The sequence below is a fragment of the Heloderma suspectum genome, chromosome 3 (assembly GCF_057233095.1).
Source record: "Heloderma suspectum isolate Gila_16-S chromosome 3, 16-S_ref, whole genome shotgun sequence".
Lineage (NCBI taxonomy): Eukaryota > Metazoa > Chordata > Lepidosauria > Squamata > Helodermatidae > Heloderma > Heloderma suspectum.
In genome coordinates, this window is record NC_139460.1 from 233167501 (window position 1) to 233180000 (window position 12500).

At 36.3% G+C, this 12500-nt stretch overlaps 1 protein-coding gene across 1 annotated transcript in view; it reads left to right on the top strand.

The window, feature by feature from the left end:
* EBF3 (EBF transcription factor 3) overlaps window positions 1-12500 on the top strand; it is a 198241-nt gene that overhangs the window by 9792 nt on the left and 175949 nt on the right. The window lies entirely within an intron of this gene.

The following is a 12500-nucleotide window of genomic DNA, read 5'->3' on the forward strand; positions in this document are numbered from 1 at the left end:
TAGAACTAGTTACACAGCCTCGTTACAGTTTTGAACATTTGTGTACATGCCAAGGTTAACTTACACATTCTATATACTTCCTATTGCCCATCTTCTTTTCTTCCGTATGGTCACTGGATTTTTTATTTAGTTTCTGTTCCTCAAAATGATAACTTTTACTACGTGGAAGGCAGTTCATATAATGCAATATGGTAGCATCACAAGGGGCCAATACATGACTGATTTCAGATTTTTAACTGGTACCCATTCCCATTAAATGTTTACGAAATGACACCAGTTTGGTGGGGCAAGGTGTTAAGAGTATTTTGAAAAAGGCTCAGATGTCATCATTTCATTACAAAGTTATCTTTTGATCATGAACCTGCCTGTCCAGTGGCTGAAAAATTAAACCTGGAAAACCTGATGAGTTAAGCCTAAAGAAATATGCACCACCAGTGGAGAGTAATGCTAATGTTTAAGTAGCTGAAATAGCTGTTTGCTTAGTGGAGAATGCTAGGTATCTGACAGAAGGGACATCTCTCTTATTAGTAATCAAATAGGGCCGACCAGTTGTTGCTATCACTCCGGGATTGTGTCAGGCAACTGAGAACAAGTTCAGCACTTTATGGAACTTGAAGTACCAAAAATCAATATAAGTATATTTGTCTTTAGAGTGTTAGCTCTGGAAATAATACAGTAGTGGATCGTTGCCTTTTGGATGGAATTTATTATATATTTATAGCATATATCTATTTGAAAGTTTAGAAAGGTTATTTGAATAGATAATAGAAAACGGCATGTTACAGTTCATTTCAACATAATTTTGGATGGATTTTATTGTGTAGAGTCTTCTAATGTTCTAGAGCTTTGTACTTTTAAAAATATTTTTAAAATGTTGAACAGTATATAGGTGTGAAGCGCTAGTATGATCTACAAGTTAAATAGAAATAGGTGGTACAGTTTTCTGGTATAGTGTGCAAAGTCATGTTTAAATATAGATGTTGGACACAGTGATCATTTCCTCAATATCGAACATATGTCAATAAACATGCCAGCACTTTGCACTGGCATATATGAACACAATGGATTGCAGCACAAATAACTGTTTTATAAACATTAAAGCTACAATCACATACACATTTTTCCGGGAGTATGCCCCATTGAACTCAATAGAGCTTCCTTCTGAGTAGACATACATAGGATTGCACTGTAAGTAAGGAATACTTGCTGATGTACTTGAACAACTGGCAGGTAATATGTTTTGTATGGGAATTAAATCTAAATAGTCCACAAAACAATATCAGTTCTTTTATACTTCCCCATATCTATCCAAAACATGTTATAATGTGATATTCTAGAAGCATAAAAGGATAAAAAATTAGATAATGGGTTTGCCATGTTTATTTGAATAAAGAAGATTGAAACTCCATTTACGCTTCACGTAAATGCTTTTGAGATCTTAATTATTGGTGAAAAATCTGCTATGCTTCTAAATTTGAAGATATGGCAATTTTATAGGAATTGTAATCACCTCCTACATTAAGCATATTAAAGGTAAGGCCTTGTTTTTGCATAATATAAAAGGAATGTATATTTTAGCCTTCTTAAAAGAGTTGTCATTTATAATGACAAAATTCTATTAGCACTTTGTTGCACACTCTGTTGCTCTGGGAAGTGATGTTATAGCAGTCTCAATACTTTGAGTACATTTTAAAAACTGTTGCATTTAATGCTTACATAAAAATCATTTTAGCAATGTTATAAAAGGAAAATATACTTTGGAAATGATGAATCATATTGGTGCAGTCTTTTGGGGAGAATAAAATTGCATTTCAGATTTCTAATAATAATTTGTTTTGAGTTGATAAATGTAGTCTAGTTTATCATCTAAATTTGCTGAAAGTAGAGCAGAATTTCTGGGTTGTATATCCTCTTCTGCATTACAGAATAAGAGTCCAGTTAAATTTGTGGGTCAGTTTACAGCTGTACATATGAAGCATTATCACTTGGCTTAAAAATTGCAGACAATATGCTTTACTAGAACTTTTTGGCATTTGGATACATGTACCTGGTTTTGACTAGGAATATTTGTCCTGAGGACATCAATTAGTAATTTCAAACCGGTATTGTAAACTTTGGCTATGCATCTGTTCTTGTGAAAATAAAGGCTTTTAAAAATAATTTTAGAATAAAATAGATGGAAAATGGGAATATCTGTATACTCTAGAGATTATCATTTGGCCTCCATTACAAAATCTCAAATACAATAATGAATTTACATATTGGTATGTCAAAATATTTTAAACCATTTTTGTAAAACTCTACACTATACAAATTCCTTCAAAAATTATCTCGCAGCCCCCACCCCACCCCCACACCCCATCTCCTGAAGTGTTCTGTGTATTTTAGTTACATTTTTCTTTTGAAAATATTTCTTAAGAAGTAGTTGTAGCTGTGTTAATGCATGTTTGGACACTGTTTTGCTCTTCTAAATTATGTGTGCCATGAATAGATACAGTTAAAAAACCCCAGTACATAAAGTAATCATAGCCAAAGGGATGCCTCCAAAAAGTGTCCATGGGAAATTAGACTGCCCCAACGAAAGTCAAAGAAAAGGGGGGAAAGGGGGGGGGAGAAAATAAAAAGCATGTATTTTTATGTAGGACTATTGAAAAGGATGGGAGTATCATTTTCATAGTGGAATAATGTTTTCTGGGAAAGCACAAAAGCAGATGTTCCTCATTAGGAACACCCATTGTCTACATATCACAACTATGAAGAGATAAATCTATCCTATTTCACCCATACATTCCAATGGCTGTAAATGATTACAGGATGCCGCTATAACTGCTAAACCAAAACCACACTGTGTGCTGAAGTAATTCTTTTCTGCCATCATAATATTTTATTGGAAGGTATGGAAATTCCTGGTAAGAGACATCCTCTTGACTTTTCCTTTCCTTGCTTGGCTTAAATCTATATGAAAGCTTCAGTGTCCAACTGTTGAAAACTGAAGAGACTGATTATGAAAGAACATGGGAAGACTGGGTTACATTACTATCACAACATTAAGAAGCAACTTGCTAGTAAAACAATAGCAGATCTGCTTGTGCACACTGAATGAGTTTGCAAAGTATTGCTGAGAGCATGCTTGGCATCATTTTTCCAGATGGTACTCTCACAGTCGTACTGCTAGTTGGCATCTCTGTGGGTAGTAAATACTCTCCCTCCCCAATAAATCTGGCATTATTCTATAGAGTTTAGAAGACTTATAATTCCAAGTGTGTTCTACTTTTCTGTATAAAAGCCAGACATCTGCTTATCCCATTTTCTTTCATACAGAGTTTGGAATAGATTTAGTTTTGGGGGGGAGGGGAAAAGAAGTTTTGTCATATTTAACAGCTGCTACAAACTTTCAGCCTTGTGGGCTCTTAAAATACTTTTTAGCTGACCTCAGATTTTATACATAATTGACATTGTTTGCAGGGAAAAATGACCCTCTGTAGTTAACCTTCCATTGTCTCTATGTAACTTCTTGTTGTCTTCATGTTGTGTTTCGGTATGTGACAAAGCTTGATGGCTTCTACATCTTTCAGAAAGGTGACAAAATTATCAAGCTGTTTCATGAATTAGGTTTCCAAGAAATAGCTTTATTTCAGTTGTAGCTAAAGTTTGTTCCTTCAAAGTAATTGTAGAATGGTAGCTGAAGACTGATTGGATATGTTTTTTTTTAAAGTCAACAGTGTTTCCTTTCACTTCCTGTCACAAAGGTCAAAGAAAGCTGACCTTTGCTGGCAGTCCTAGTCACTGAATTATTCATGTGATTGACTTTTTGTCAGTGCACACAGTTGTGCTCTGGGACATTTTATTCATTTACCTCATTTAAAGAGCCTTTCTGCACCTGTTCAAGTATTAATATCATGTAATTTGGGCCTAATGCCGATTTTGCTGAACACTCATTATATTTTTTATTAGCTATATTTCCAAACGATTATGTATGATTATTACCAAGCCTTACAAACAGCAATGGGTTATTCCCTAGACCTTTACATCTTCTTGTCAGGTTGTTTTCAGAAGCAAGGAGGATAAACATTTGACCAGTCCCAATGTTTTTATTCCTACTCCATATCCAACCAGAGAACTTAAAGCTTTTCCCTTATGGCTTTGTGAAAGCATGATTAAATCCAACTCTGCAGAAGCTGTACAAATGCCAGCATTTATAAGGTCAACGCTTTTGTTAAAAATGCTATGTAAATGAGGATCTGCAAAAAGGGACATTAAATAAAATTAAATTCATTGTCTTCTTTAATGTCATTTACATTTTGGCTAAGCCCTGGCCTGTCAAGGAGGATTTTAAAAATAATTTTAATTACACATCATTTAGGGATCCAAGGTTGTCTATTCAGTAGCATTTGGATAACCTGCAAAACGGTGACTGTTTATTAACTTCTTAAATGACAAGTTGTCATTTAATCTGCATAATGCAATGAAAACCGTACAGTTTATTGTAAAATGTTCATTCTTAGGTTTCTTTAAGGAGTGCATGTAATTACTGCAGAATAGGCCTAGGAGTTCTTTTTTCTTTTGTCTGTGATTTTTAAGCTGTAACATGTAGCTCAAAGACTATTTCTAAAGTTGCAGCCTTTCTGAGTGAACGGTATTTTATTTTGTTATAGAAAGTTTGCACTGATAACAAGGATATACTTGAGCTTGGCATAATAGGTATGGCTGCAAGCAGCATATTTCTGGGTAGAGTGTCAATGTTACTTTGAAGTGCATGGGTATAGGGACTATTTGGATAGTTTATAAGCAAATTGATTAACCTATTCATGATATAAAGGTATATTATGTATATCCAGCAGAGTTTCACATGGTGAGGATGCCTCTGAAGTCAGTGGTGAAACTCCCATTGATTTTAATGCATCTATGCGACATCAAATATTTGTGAAATACATGGATTGTGAAGTGGAAAAAATGAACTGAATATGGAAAATGGTTTAACTTGCTAACAGTGCACTCATTATTTTAAAAGAAGTGTTTGAAGTCATTATACTGCAACTTTTGTTTCTTTGTCTAAATCAGGCCTTCAAAATGTAAGACACCCTGCATGGACTACCTTCATCTGAAACTCCTTCACTCAAATTGCTGGGAGAGTGAAAGCCTTGTGTGCTTTTGTTGCCAAAGTTAGCAAGGAAACCTAGAGAGAGGGTGTGTGGGTGTGTGTGTGTGTTTGTGGGGGGATATGGCGAGATCTGTGGTGTATGAAAAGTTGAAAAGAGGGGCTAACAGAGTAGGGGTACAGAGATCTGTGGTGGGGCAGACAGAAGAGCAAGCATGATAGAAAACAGAAAAGAAAGGTAACAATGACACTTGTGGGATGAGGAACTTACTAGGTAGGTGAAAGATGGAAGTGCAGAAAAAACTGTGGGGTGGGGAAAAAAGAGCGCTATAGCTCTCAGTTGGGAGTCCTTAGAAATCTATCAAACACAAAAACAGGAAAAGGTTGGTAACAGAGATGTGGATGTAGAAGGGGATGCAGGGACACAAGAATGCTATGGAGAGATAAAAAGTGGTGATAGCTACAAAACTGAGAGACCTGTAGTTGAAGAAACAAAAAGGGGGGGGCATGTGTTAATAGTGCAGAGATAGAGCACAGAGAAGAGAGTGCAGAGAAGAGAGAGAGAGAAAATATATTTGGAATGGAGGTAGAGAATGAGGAAGAATTCAGATAGATATGCAGTAGTGGTAGTTCAGATAGTTATGTGGTGGTGAAGAGTGAATTATCAGGTACGGAAAGAAAAATGGGATTCAGGAATGGGTTAAAAAGAAAAAATTGAGTTAAAATTGTAACAGCTTTTCTGTGGTTATCATTGCAATGTAACCCCTTTGAGTTAGTGAAAATATAAAAGTGGCCCTTAGGGTGATTTGAGTTGGGCACCGCTGGTCTAAATCAAGCAATAAAGATTACAGTTTAACATTAGCCAGGCATAATCTATGTCAGGCATAAACAGTAACCACATCTGAAATCACAGTTAATTAAGGCTGCAGTTGTATACACACTTACATGGGAGTAATGCTCATTGAAACATTTGGGACTTACTTCTAATAGAATTGTGCTGTACATTACCTAGATATTAAAATGCTAGTTAAAGGATGCACTCATATGCATATTTGAAAATGTTCTTAAATAAATCCCTGTTGCGTTAATCAAGGGGTGTTTCAAGTAGCTTTACCATTCTGCTATACTTGCTTTTCAGTGGAACCAAATACATTTGCATTGCCTTCAGTACAAGTAGTATGCAAAAGAATAATGAAGTAGTGTGTTTGTGTGAGAAAGGAAAAGTGGGGGAAGGGATTTAAGCAAAGCTGTCAAAAACTATTCTACAAGAAGTATCCTGATACAAACCATCTGCTGCTTCTGTTAGAGCCTTATCAGGTGAAAGGCAAAGATACTGCCAGAGCCTGTAATTTTGTTAGGATGCCTTTGATGAATTGGATTAGGTTATGGAAAAATCTTTTAAGCCCAGAGTTCTGGTACACATGCATACAGGAAGTAAATATTATCTATCAATGGATAATTGAAAAAAATAATTCAAGAACCACTTGTAAGATAAGCTGTTGCAATGAAACATTTCCAGTAACAAAATTATAACACATTTTAGTAAAATAATTTCAATTAATAACTTTATGTGCAAAAACTAAAATAAAGAGATTTGGAAAAAGATAGCTTTAGTTTACAATCACCATAGATGCAACAGTGTTCGGTTACTTTTGCGAAGGTGGTGAATAATGTATTAGACATGGGAACCCAAGGGGTTAAGTGTGGCACCGGGAGACATGTTTGGAGGAGATGGAAATTCCAAGCTCTAACAATGGAAATTGTCACTGCAGATGCCAGGAAGTGATTGACAAGCAGGGCTACAGGAAGTGAAAACTCAGGGAGCTTAACCTGTACTTGGCAAAGCTTCCAGAGCTTACACACTAAGAAAATGAAAACCATTCACCTTGGTCAGACTGCCAGAATACAAGCTCTTCTTGTTTGTTTATCTTAATAGCAAATCTTGCAAAAATGTTTGTGATCAAAACCAGTAAAACACACACAGACACACACACACGCAGACACACACACACATTGCATTGCACTTATTAATGTTTTGAAAATAAAGATATGGCCACAATTTGGAAAATAGCCAAAGGTATATTTACAGGTCAGTGGTAACACTTTGAGATTCATGATATTTATACATGCACTTCATAAGCGGGTTTAAATTAATCAAAATTTAATGTGAAATGGTTTAGCTTTTTGGTTAATTCATATAATTGATTAACTATATAAGGAGATGTTTAGATATGATTATAATGTTCTGTTTATGAAGTACCACTTATTTATCTTAGAAAAGAACAAAAAAATACTTAAATTACAAATAGCATCTATTAAGTTGGAAAGTGACATATTGCATACACTTTTCACATTCTATCAAATTGGAGCTAGAGGAAAGGACTCCCCATCTCCCGGCCCCCTCTATATGTTTGTGTGTGTGTGTATATATATATATGTATAAACTGACATACACACACATACCTACCTGCTATTGTCAGAAGATACCATTTATTTTATGTACTCCTGGTGCAAGGACACCACATTTAAGAGAGAGCAGGGTGCTTCTCCCTAGACATTTCACAGCCAGCAAAGTGACCAGAGCTAATCATCATCTGCTTGTGGTGTCAGGAGTTTATAAAATAAACGGCATCATCTGACAACAGCAGTAAGGATAGTGTTATGTTCTCCCAATAGTTAGGAAATGAGTTTAACATGTGTGGAAAGAAAGAAGCTTGCATTTGTGTTGTTGTAAGACATGTAGCACAGGCCTGGGTAGCGGAAGAAGTCGGCTCCAGCTTGTCTATAGTGAAAGACGAAACACGGTTACACATCTGGTGAGAAAGAACAGTTCTTTTGCCAAGACAGCTAGTGCTGTCTCTCTCTCTCCGCTGCAGCTTGAAAGAAACTATTTTGATAGAAACAAAACCATGGGGGTTGGGAAAGCTTATTAGCAGTATTGAGCTCACAAGAAAACCACTGGACTTAACGATAAAGGACTTGGAGCACTGTTGGAGATGGGATGGGGTTAAGTTCAGGAACCTGGTATAATCCTTGGGAAGTGCTTAACCAGGCAATACCATCATTTCCTGAATACTTCTAAACAACATTAAAAGGATATTTGGGGTGCAATCCTAGACCCACTTACCTGGGAGTAAGCCATTGAACTCAATGGGGCTTACTTTTGAGTAGTCATGTATAGCACTGTGCTGCTAGGCAGCAGTTAATCTATACATTAGTTTTATTATTGGAAAAGAGGTTAACTTTTAGTGTTAGAATCATGAGAATATGGTGTATGTGAACTAGAGTAGATTGGTTTCATTTTATGTACAGAAGAACAATAAATGCATCAATTGGTTACATTCACACTAGTTTTGCTTTGGGGACTTATGAATGTACAGCTATTAAGTTTAGTTGGGGTTATGCATAACAATATCCTCCACCTTACTCATATAAAACAATAACCCCCTCCCCCCCACATACACAGAGTTAAGCCATGTTATATAATAGGTATAGCCAAATTGTTAAAATATAGTAGATAGATAAATTGCCTTTTGTTTTAAATAGCCACCAACAAAACTGAATTGGCCTTGAGATTGTGTGCGAATTGTCAGGAATTGTTCTTTTCCAATCCAAACTAGAAATGTAGAGATTTCTTCTTGAAATTTACACTTATGTTTTGAGGTTCATGAGATTTTGATAACTTGCTTCTTATCTTCATCCAGTCCAAATATTTCATTTTTTCAATGCTGTATTTTTGTGTGGATTTTGTTATTGTTAGCCACCGTGTGTATACTATTGGATGGGAAGACATGATACAAACGTATTAAATCAATCAATTGTGCTATTACATATTCAGTGGGCTAGTATACATATATGAGCACTTTCTCTCCCACACTGCCTCTGATTATGTGGGCACATGAAGACAACTGCAACCATTTTTGTGAATCAGGCAGTTGAAAAAAGTGTAAGTAAATTCATGGAAATGGTTATAGATGTCTCCATTTACCCCCTTGTTCGTCTAGACATTTCTCCCTGCAGTTATGTAACCATGTACACAGTCATGTGGAAATAAAACCCATATCGGTTTACATGTGTGAACTAGACCTTTGTTGGTTATTAAAAAATATTCCCCAATCTTTATAGAAACAGTAATAATTATTAAAGCTGATGGACATAAAATTGCTGTAGCCTATCCCAACATCTACTCTCACTGACTCCGCATTTTAATATGTTGTGGGTTTTGCATGAATAATGGTTATAGGAATGAATCCCAAGTGCAAACTTGCAAATTTATGGAAAAAATAACTTAAAAACCAGGGCCAGGATACTAGGGGTTAGGTGCTGAGTTTTGAGTGTCCCATGGTATGTCTGAGCTCCACTGCACCCTTTACGGGGGCAATCCCTGGAACTGTTTTACAAACAGTTTTTGAGTTATATGGGAACTTCAGGATGCAGTGCAAAGAGCGGTTGATAGAATGCTCACATATACTCCAAACAAACTCTTCAGTTGCTGAGCTAGGCCTGTGGTTTTCATCATTGTGAGCTGGAAAGTGAAGGTGCCTTAATTTGAATCAAAATCAAATTTTGTCCTCTTTTTATACACTGTTAATATTTTTGAATCGGTAGTATATTTTAAATATGTATGTTAAAATACTACTGGTTAAGTCGTAATGAAGCATATAAAAGCAAAATATTATACATCAGAATATACCTTTACAAATGGTAGAAAAGGTAAGTAATCGCATTCCACAATTGCCCAGAAATTACTCTCAGAGCTGCACTACATGATCAGGGGAATCACATGATAGAGCTTTAGGAAAATTCAAAGTGCATATGAAGGATGACAGGTCTGAATGTTGCCCCATTTAAAAACTGTATTCTTTCTGACTAAGATTCAGTTACATAATTTACAGTGCAATCCTATACATGTTTACTCAGATGTAAAATTCACTATGCTCAGTGGGGCTTACTCCAACTTATTTGGGAATAAGCCCCATTGAACTCAGTGTGACTTACTTCTGAGTAGACATGTATAGGATTGCATTATTAAACATACAAACTCTCTCAATTTCTCCTCAAGCTGTTTTAGTTTAACTGTCCCATGAGCCCACCCATAATATTCTAAGTTATGTAATCAGTGAATTTAATTTCCCTGGCTCTTAATTTTGATCTTATTGTATTCTTATGTAGTGTTCTTCCTTTTTGTTTTCAATATTTTCAACTTTATTTCAAAATAAAATTTCATGTAGGAAGGAAAAAAAGAAAAGTCACATGACAGGGAAAAAGCTCAGCTAAGCCTTCTTCATGGCATTCTATATTTCTTCATTTAAAAAAAGGAGGAACAATCAAACATGTGATTCCCCCACCTGCCATCTAAGAGGTACAGTCCAGCAAGAGCTACACTACATGATTCTTCTGATTATGTCATTTTGCTCTAAGGGTATGCCCATACTGGCATTCTTTTGCAGATTTTGTGCATCGGCTTCCTGCAGCGTGCATTCACCCTGCAGGATCTGCACTACATTCCAGCTCCAAGGTTGAGGATCCATATTGCAGAGAGAAATTGAGGCTGGAGACAGAGGATAATTTTCAAGAGAGTTGATATGATAGAGGTATTGTTTCATGTGTTACACACGCATTTCTTTTGTCCCACTGTCACCCCTGCTCAAACAGTTTTTTTGAAATCGATGGTCATTTTTTCAGAGATTGAAGGTGGTATGAGAAATACACTTTGACCTGTCATATTATCCCATACTCTGAAAAAATTACCATGTCTCTCCCACCTTAGGTGCAGTACGTCTTCATGCTTTCTGGAGCAATGTTGATATTGGGTTGCCACATTCGTAGTAACCACAGCAGTAACTGCTCCGAATGGGAGCTGTGAAAAGGGGGTGGGGAGTCCAGATGTCTTTTAAAAGGACTTGCTGGAGACTTGGGGAAGTGTGGAATGGAAGCAAAGCATCCACAAGTGCCAGTTCAACACTTATAACTCGGAGGATCACCTTGCTAAGTGGGTGATCTTGTCCCCTTTTCCCAATGTGTCACTGTCAAATGGTGTGCAAATTAGCCTATATGCAGTTGGTCTTATCAATTTCCTTGACAGCTGAAACATACAAAGATATTGACAAGGCAAGGCTACACTTATCTGACAGCCACAAGTACTCACTTGTGCAACTGTGAAAAACTGACCAATTTTTTTTCTTTTCAATTCCAAACACATTTGTGCACATTTCTGTAGCTGAAAAAAAAATATTATGGCCCCATTTGCGCAAATGTCTGGGGTGGAGGGAAAAAAAGGCTGGGGAATGAAAAGGGGTCATGAACAAGTGGGCAGACAAGATGGGTTCTGCCACAAAGGAAAATGGCCAGGGGACCGAGGGGGAAGGAGGACTGAGGGGGAAGGATGGGGAGAACAATCCGCACTGCGTAGCATGATTGTAGGGTGGGTTCTTGTGTTGTGCGAACCCACCCGTTGGCCACATTCCACTCCCTTTCTATTTTTTTGTTTAACTATAATGTACCTTATAATCATTCCTTCCCCATTCAGCTGCATCAGGGTGTCAGGAAGATACAGACATGGTATAAGATTATTGGATTTTTCACATCTGTCTAGCTTTAGAGAAACGTTCTACTGTTTTCTTTGAAATTCTGAACAAATTAGTAGTATTTGCTTAACTATTAAATCTGTGGTACACTAGTTATACTGATGGTTGTTTAGCTCAAAAGGCGATTGCATAGCGAATATACCAAATTGTAGTTTATAACTGAGAATGTTTTTCTTCACATTTTGTTTTAAGTTACACTATCCCTTTACACGTAGAGTTTAGGTACAACTACTTTAGTTGTACCTAATGGCTTGATCATGCCCAGTAAAACATTTGACTCCCCCCTTTTGAAGAGCAGAGCTCCATGAAATAACACAAACAACAAATAACAGAAACACAAACAATAACACAAAGTCACCTCATTTTTAGAAGTGATTTTCTATATGTGGGGACTATTTATGAAACTCAAGCCCAAAGTTCCCCTAGGTATGCAGGCATAGTTACATTTTCCTGGATTATCGGGATCCAAGCCATTGTTTGGGGATTTTTTTTTTTGTAGAAATCAGAAAGTTTGCCTTTAGGTAGGCTAGTTTATTTCTACAAGTTATCTTTTAGGGTTCTGAGGAGTGAATTGGATTGTCTATTTTACAGTGTAAAGCAAAATGATTAAACAATTAGTGATAACATAGAACAAGCTACAGTTAGATATGAAATTAATTCTGGGTAGTTGTTTTCTCCTTGGTTTTAATAAATTAAACTACAAATTTTTCTAATTGCCAAACAAAATGTTAGGCCAGCTTTAACCATTCCTGACAGTAAAACACAACATAAAACCTGCTGAGAGTTATATGTGGTATTTAATACAAGACAGAGTA